The following is an 8,377-nucleotide window of genomic DNA, read 5'->3' as shown; positions in this document are numbered from 1 at the left end:
ACTGCAGGCCACAGCCTCCCCTGCCCACTCATCCTCTAGCTGTCTACTGTCCTCACAGAGCCACAGGGATCTTGTTAAAGTGACAATCAAGCATTAGGTCTTCCCAGAGCCTTCCCAGATCAGCCCATCTAGCATGGGGCCCACTACTGAATCCTGAACCCCCCACATGGCTAATTCCATCAGCGCATGGTCCTGTCTATACCAGCTCTCAGGTTAGCACAGGCCTCTGACCACCTGTCTCCTTGTCTCCACCATGAGGGACAGTGTCTCTGTTGGCTGCTGTGTCTCCAGCATCCAGAATATGCCACACGCAGTTGGTGCTCAATACAGGCTGGGCTTTCTTCATTACAGTTGGAGGGAGGCCATGATGGAGAACACGATCTGCCCAATGAGACGACTGAGGTTGGTGCACGTGGGCAGCTCGATGTCCAGGTTGTGATGACATATGTCATAGATGGCTTCCTTGTCCACCATGAAGGCACAGTCAGCACATTCCAGGGTCGTGTGGGTGGTCAGGATGCAGTTGGAGGGCTCCACCATGGCCGTGGAAACCTGGGGGGCTGGGGAAATGGCAGGTTCGAGCTTGGAACTCTTTCCATAGTCCACTGAGAGGCGCTCCATGAGTGGAGATGCAAACCCAGAGCTGGGGCTGCCCCCGGAGCTGTGGAAGATGAGGAAGCCCTGCGCACAGATCCACCTGAGAGAAAGCAGAGGATGGGAGCCTACATGGGCAGAAGGCACAACACAACCTCCAACCAGCCCCAGTCACTTCTCTTCCTCTACAAGGTCACACCGTTCACACCCTCCACAGTGAACATGCATGGCACTTAGAGGCAAAGCAGACAGACGGTAAAGATGTGTGCATGCACCACAGCCACCCTGGAGGGTAAGACTGTGGACTCGTGATTCTGGCCTCGGTTTTGCCAAAATGTCCTCCTAATCACATTCCAAGGCCTACCCTCTTGTGTAGGACAGTGTCCACAGGTGGCCTTCTCAGCGCTCTTCTCACCTGTTTGTGGATCCGGTCCAGGACCAGGTCGACGATCTCCTTGCTGATGGTGCAATGGCCTCTGATGTAATTATTGGCTGTGTCTTCCTTCTTGGTGATCAGCTGCTCCGGGTGGAAGGGCTGCCTGTGGGTCCCTGTGCACTTCATCTACAAAGAGGACACAGGGACCACGAGTCTTTAAGGCCTGTTGTTAATTCACCCGGGTGGACAGATTGGGACCGTCCCCTTCTACCAAGCACACGCTGTTCCTTGCAGGTCAGCAGCATCAGTGTCTCACAGCAGACGTGTCTGTGTAATACACAGACCACAACCTCACCCGATGGCTCTAGGAGAGAGGAGTCAACTCACGGTACAAATGCCAGCATGACTGGTTCCCCAAGAGGGGAGGATAGCTCTCGCACCGCACACAGGCAGCTCTACATGTGCGTGTATCTTCTATCCTCCTAGCTACAGCCAAGGGTGGAATTTAAAAATCCCTTAGGCTAGACAGTCCCCAGCATGACTGTTGCTGGGCAGTCCTGGCAGGGCACCCTATGTGGCCTGGGTCTCACAGGCTGCAGGGTGACATTCTGTCATCCCCTGGTGGCCACTGAAAGGTGCTCTCTTTGCAGCTCTCCTTGGAAACTACCTCAGACTTCTAATCTGGGGGAACCTAATGAATGTTCTATACTGAGCTTTCTATGTCTAAGATGCAGGTCAAGACTCGTTCCCCAACCTGAGGGACTACACAGCACTAAGGAGAGACCGGTGCCCGGGCGCCCTGCAGACAGGGTCTCCACAACCAGCTGACCGGGCCAAGGAGGCCACGAGTGACTCCACCCCCAGCCCATCTCAGTGCCGGCCAACCTCACAGCAGGTTTTTCTCAATTAGGAGCCTGAGTCCCATGGACATTTCAGGCACTAACCTTCTAGTGTGTCACCTAATGAGACCACGGGCATACACTTGTATGTCTGTCCCTTCTGCAAGGAGATCCAAAGGAGCCCATGGAGGGTTTTAGCAAGGCTCTCCCACCCTCCCAGGACAGCCACCGTGAGTGTCCGTATACCTACCAACATGGTGGGCTCCAGGTCCACAAACACTGCTCTAGGCACACGTTTGCCAGCCCCAGTCTCGCCGAAGATGTCGAATGAGTCATCAATTTGACACTTGGCATCTGACCATCAGGTGAATTCCACATTCAAGGCAGCACCATTCCCAGCAGGCATTGCCCATCTGGACCTCTGCCTGCCCCACGTGGATAGAGACACACTTTCACTTCGAACCAGAACAAAAATGTGAGACCCTCATTTTCAAGCAAATTGTCACTCTATGACATGCAAATGGGACCTGATGTCATAAATTAATATTTGTAAAACATTTTGGTGTCTGGAGGTTTGCTCAGACATTACATCCCATGACCAGCCATGATCATTTCATATCTGAAACCCGCCATCCAATGGGGATAGAGACACACTTGCACCTTGAACAGGAATATCGCCATTATGAACTCATCTTCCAAGCGATCTGCAAGTAATATAAAAGCTAATATAAAATAAGCAGTCAAGCAATTTTGCTTCCACCTAAGGCTGGATTTCCCACCCTGTTTTAAGGAATGGCTTACAATATCGGAGAAAATGTATGAAATAATAGTTTTTGGTCACTGGACAACAGCAGCAGAGGCAATGATGGCTCAGAGCAGAGAAACAAAGTCATTGTGTTCTTGCCCCAGAAGCCTGCTGGGGAGTTTCCCGGCTGCAGCAGAGGGAGGGAGACCCGAAGCCCAGGGATCCCCCCGAGTTGTGAAGAGAGGATTTGGGGTTCAGGTAGGCCAAGGCAGGTGGAAACTGTGGTGCTGAGACCAGGGGGAGAGAGCTGCAGGGAAGAGCTCTGTGCAGACCAGCGGGGGGTCCCACAGAGCCCACAGCTGCCGCCGGCTCGGCACACGTGTGTGGGGGACTCCTGAGCTCACAGCCACCACGCTGGAAAGACGTCTCCCTCACAGGCACTGCACAGGGTCTGCAGAAGTGGGGCCCAGTGAGGCCTACACTCCAGGCTGTTCAAAACCCACCTCAGCAAGCTGAAAAGCAAGCCTCAAAGGGTGACACTGTTCCTAGGTGTATTGATAGCATCCCCCAAAAAAGTCTACAAATAGCTAAAGGAACACCAAGAAAATCTAGCACCCAAGAATGTGAAATTCATAATGTCTGGTGTCCAATCTAAACTTACCAGGTATACAAAATAAATCCAGAAAATATGACTCTATGAAGAGAAAAAGCAACCAATAAAAGCAGACCCAGAAATGGCACAGATGATAGAATTAGTTAACAAGGACATTAAAGTAACTGTTACATATCCATATGCTCAGGAAGGTAGAGGGAAAATTAGCATGATAAGGGGAACATGTTTGCTATTAAAATGCCTAAATCAAACTGCTAATGATCAAAACGGTAACGTCTGAAATGAACACTGCATGGTATTAGCAGCAGATTATATACCACAGGAGACAAGACTTGAGGCTGATGAAAATGTCCTGGAAGCAGATAGTGGTGCTGGTTATACAACACGTGCATGTACTTAGTGCTACTGAATTATACACATAAAAATGGTTAAAGTGGTAATTTTTGTGTCATGTATTTTATCACAGAAAAGGTGATTCTCAGCAATAAAAGGAGCCATGTTCACACGTGCAACCACACGGATGAATTTCAGTCATAGTGAAAGAATCCAAACCACAACAAACAATGAACTCAGTGATTCCATTGACACAAAATTATAGGAAATACAGAAAAGTAGATTTGTAGGGAGGGCCAATGGGGTCAGGAGGGCTCACAAAGGGACACGAGGGAACTTGGGGGTGATGGACATGCTCATTATCTTGATGGAGGTGATGGCTTCATGGCTTATCAATATGTTAATCACTGTTAACCCTTGTCTAATTATGCACTTTAAATGAGTACTTTATTATTGTGTCAATTATACCTCAAACTGTAAAAGAAATAGCAGGATAAAGATTTTTCAGACATTGAAACACTGAGAGAATTAATCATCAGCAGAGCACGACTACAAGACATGTGAAAGGAACCCCTCCAGCAGAGGGAAACAATCCTAGATGAACAGCTGGGACCATGCAAGGAACGCAGACACCACGACTGCTACATATGGGGCAGATATCAAAGACTTTCACCATATTTTGGAAACACAGTTGAATGTTAAAGCAAAAATAATGATTTATTATGGGGTTAATAACTCATATAAAAGTAAAATATGACAAACAACAACACCAAGGCCAAGAAGGGGACACGGAAGTGGACCGTCGTGAAGTGGACAGTGTCACCTGCAGGCAGACTGGCACAAACAGAAGATGGAGGCAGGAATCCTCAAAGCAACCACAAAACATGAAATGAAGTGGTTGAGCCATGAAGCTAATACAGGAGATAAGATGGAATCATACCAATAATTCACCCAAAAGAAGGTAGGAAAAGAGGGAAATGGACACAAACAAATGGGATAAATAGCAAACAAACAGGAACCTGGTGGATCTAAACCCAACCACGCCCATAGTCACATCAGTGTCATTACAAATTCAACGTAATTACCTAATAAAGGCGGATTGTCAGAGGGAGAAAAAAGCAGACCCAACTATGTGCTCAGTGCAGGAAGCCCAGAGACAGGGAAAAGGAAAGAGGAGAGAGACCCGCAGGCTGAGGCTCCCCCACAGGAAAGGAGGGCGGCGGCTGCAGGGGCAGTGCAGTGTGCATTCTGTGCCCTCTGCTTTCTGTGGACAGCAGCACGTGCTGAGTGCAGATGGGCCTTGGTCTGGGAGAGGGGAGGCTGGCATGGATGGACCGCCCCACCAGGCATCCTCCAAGCAGGGGTAGAGGGAACTCTGCTCTGGATGAGGTGGGACAGCATGGGTGGGGGGACGCACGTGCACACGGAGGGGGCAGCGAGGACATTGCTCCAGGACGCGCAGACCAAGTGCTGATGCTGGGGCCTCCCACTCCACCACTCATCTCACGCTTCTCCAAGAGCACCACGGTGAGCTCGACCCTGCAGTTGAGTGGGCAGACTAGCAGGAACTCAGGTTCTCTCAGTTCTCTGATGCCCCCGCAGGCCTCGGGTCGGGGGTAGGGGACAGGCCTGGCCAGATAGCACCTGGCCCGCGGGGAGCTCCCAGGGAGCAGCACATTCACTGGGGTCCAGTGGGGAGAGCACAGGCCAGGACCAACAGTGCTGCTTTCAAAGCAAAGAATTTCCCAGGGAAAGAGGGTCATTTCATAATAACAAAGGGGCCATTCACCAGGATGGCATCACAGTCCTCAATGGCTGTGTATCAGGAGAGTCACAGCTTCTAGTCCCAGAGCTTCAAATATACAAAGAAAACCCACAGAACTGAAAGGAGAAACAGACAGCCCACAGTCCCAGATTTCAACACTCGCTCGATCACTGATGGAGCAGCTAGACAGAGACGAGGACAGATGCGGAAGCCCTGGACGGCACCGTCACCACTCTGCCCTAACTGATGTTACAGGACACGCCCCCAACACAGCAGAGGACACACTCTTCTCACGTGCACAGGGCACATTTGCCAAGAGACCACATTTCCCACCAACCAGAGACAAGTCTCAGTAAACCCCAAATAATCCAAAGAAGAGTTTGCTCAGTAGTGGGAGGAAGAGCAGAGCCCAGAGAGCCCTGAGCAGCCCTGCCTCCAGCTCCAGGCTCCATCACTGCATCCTTGAGGGGTGAGCTGGCCCAGTCACTGTCACCACACCCTGAGCAGCGAGGCCAAGACCCTCAGCTGCCCCTGCCCCTGTGCTGCTGACACCAAACCCAGCACCATGGGCGGAGTGCAGGCACAAGAAGGTAATTGTGACACAGGCTTGGGAACAGTAAAATGGTTCAGTGTAAGAAGTGGATATGGTTTCATCCACAGGAAGGACCAGGGAAGATGCACTGGTACCCAGACCACCACAGAGGAGGAAGCCCAGCTGGACCTTCACAGTGCCGGAGATGGGGAGACTGTGCAGTTTGATGCTGCTGAGGGAGATTGGGGCAGAGGACCAAATGTGACAGGCCTGGCAGAGCTTCAGTGCACACAGTAAATGTGCAGCACCCTGGGGCCAGCATAGCCGCTGTTCAAGTCAAAGGGGCCTCCACACACCCTCCAGCAGATCCATCAGAATAGTGAGAGCATGAAGAATGTGGGATCAGAGAGAGCTCCCAAAGGTCAGGCTCCATGCCAGCCCGACCACACGCAGGCCTCGGTCCCCACTTCACTACATGTGGAGACCCTACGGGTGACAACCACAGTGTTCCAGCCCTCCTGTGCAGCGAGAAGTGATGGAGAGGACTGACAACCAGGGTGCAGGAGAACAAGGCAGACCAGTAGACAGAAGCTGTATCGGGGTATAGACCACAGTGTCGCAGGGACCCTCCTCACCAAAGACAGCCAGAGAGGATGGCCAAGCATATCAGGAAGATCGAGGACAGGAGACCTACTATAAGCAGCCACCTTAACGTCAGCACCGCCGCACCTTCAACAACCAACACAGAGGCCAAGAAATCCCTAGACCACAAGATGGCCAGGAGACAAAAGCAGCTGCCCCCCCAGCTGAGAACCCCCCTCCCAGGGCTGAGCAGGGCAGCTGAGTAGACACAGGCTTCCCACCTCCACCACCATCTGTAGTCATCCAACCCGAAAAGATGAAGACGACATTCCAGCACTGAGAAACGAACAGAAGATCGCAGCGGAAGACCTCACGGGCTTGCTTTTTGCCCGTTGACCAGATAACTGGAACCATCTGCATTATCTACACAGCATGAAACTTTCATTATTTTATCTAAAGACGTCTCTTTTTGGCAATGACAAACTTTGTTTTTTTGTTATGAACCCTAATTTTTCTCAATATATCATTAAAGGTTTTTCAATTGTTTCATATCTGGTCAAGTTCTATTTCTAAGAACCTCATTTTTAATTTGTGATAAAAGTTTACAACTTGATATTTTTAAAAAACTCAAACTGCAAGCACCTATTAGTAAAGGTATTAATAAAAAAATTCAAATAATACAAGAAATGTTTTCTGAATACTGGAATTAAATTAGAAATCAGTAACACGAAGACATCTGAAAAATACCCAAATAGTTGGAAACTAATAACAAGAGATGTTAAAAAGTATTTTCACTGGAATGAATGTGAAAACATGACATACCAAAATTTGTGGGATGCAGCTAAAACAGTGCTTAGAGGCAAACATATAAAATAAACACTCCTATCAGAAAGAGTTACAAAGGTCTAAAATCAATGACCTATAAAACTCTTATAGAAAATGGAAGCAGAATGAATGTTTCCCGACTCACTCCACGAGGCCAGCATCATCCTTGTACCAAAATGACAGCATAAGGAATGTACAGACAAGTAACCCTCATGAACACAGACACAGGAAGTCGTTCAAAAGTTTCAAAATGAATGACATAAGCTTTCACCTTAAGAAACTGAAAAAGAGGGGGCTGGCTCCGTGGCTGAGTGGTTAAGTTCACGCACTCTGCTGTGGCAGCCCAGGGTTGGGATCCCGGGCGCTGACATGGCACCGCTCGTCAGGCCACGTTGAGGCAGCGTCCCACATCCCACAACTAGAAGGACCTGCAACTAAGATATACAACTGTGTACAGGGGGTGTTTGGGGAGATAAAGTAGAAAAACAAAAAAAAGATTGGCCACAGTTGTTAGCCCAGGCGCCAATCTTTAAAAAAAAACAAAAAGAAAAAAGAAAAAGATGATCAACCTCACAAGTGATGAGGCAATTGCAAATTAAAACAACACAGGTATTATTAAAAAAAAAAAGAAAGAAACTGAAAAAGAGGGGCCAGCCCAGTGGCGCAGCAGTAAAGTGCACACCTTCTGCTTCATTGGCCCGGGGTTTGCTTGTTCGGATCCCAGGCGCAGACATGGCACTGTTGATCAGGCTATGCTGTGGCAGGCAACCCAGATATAAAGTAGAGGAAGATGGGCACAGATGTTAGCTCAGGGCCAGCAAAAAAGAGTAGGATTGGCAGCAGATGTTAGCTCAGGGCTAATCTCCCTCAAAAAAAAAAAAAAAAGGGGAAAGAAAGAAACTGAAAAAGAGCCAATATCAAAATTATGCAGGGAAAAATGAAATAATAAAGAGCAGAAATAAACTAAACAGAAAACAGAGAGACAGAAAAACTAAGACATCAACGAAACCAAAACCTGGTTCCTTTTTTTTGTGAGGAAGATTGGCCCTGAGCTAACATCTGTTCTAATCTTCTTCTATTTGATGTGGGATGCCACCACAGCATGGCTCAAGGTGTGGTGCTAGGTCCACACTGGGAAAGCAAACCTGTTAACCCTGGAACACTGAAGTGGAG

The 8,377-nt window shown here is 49.0% G+C and overlaps 2 pseudogenes; one reads left to right on the top strand and one right to left on the bottom strand.

Annotated features, from left to right (window-relative positions):
- Positions 1–248: 248 nt before the first annotated feature.
- On the bottom strand, positions 249–2,490 carry LOC106826198 (tubulin alpha-3 chain-like; annotated as a pseudogene).
- A 2,483-nt stretch (positions 2,491–4,973) lies between these two features.
- On the top strand, positions 4,974–6,641 carry LOC139046036 (Y-box-binding protein 1 pseudogene; annotated as a pseudogene).
- Positions 6,642–8,377: the final 1,736 nt, after the last annotated feature.

This window comes from Equus asinus, chromosome 8 (genome assembly GCF_041296235.1).
Source record: "Equus asinus isolate D_3611 breed Donkey chromosome 8, EquAss-T2T_v2, whole genome shotgun sequence".
Classification (NCBI taxonomy): Eukaryota; Metazoa; Chordata; class Mammalia; order Perissodactyla; family Equidae; genus Equus; species Equus asinus.
The sequence above is the reverse complement of the archived record's forward strand: the minus strand, read 5'-3'. Positions and strand labels throughout refer to the sequence as shown.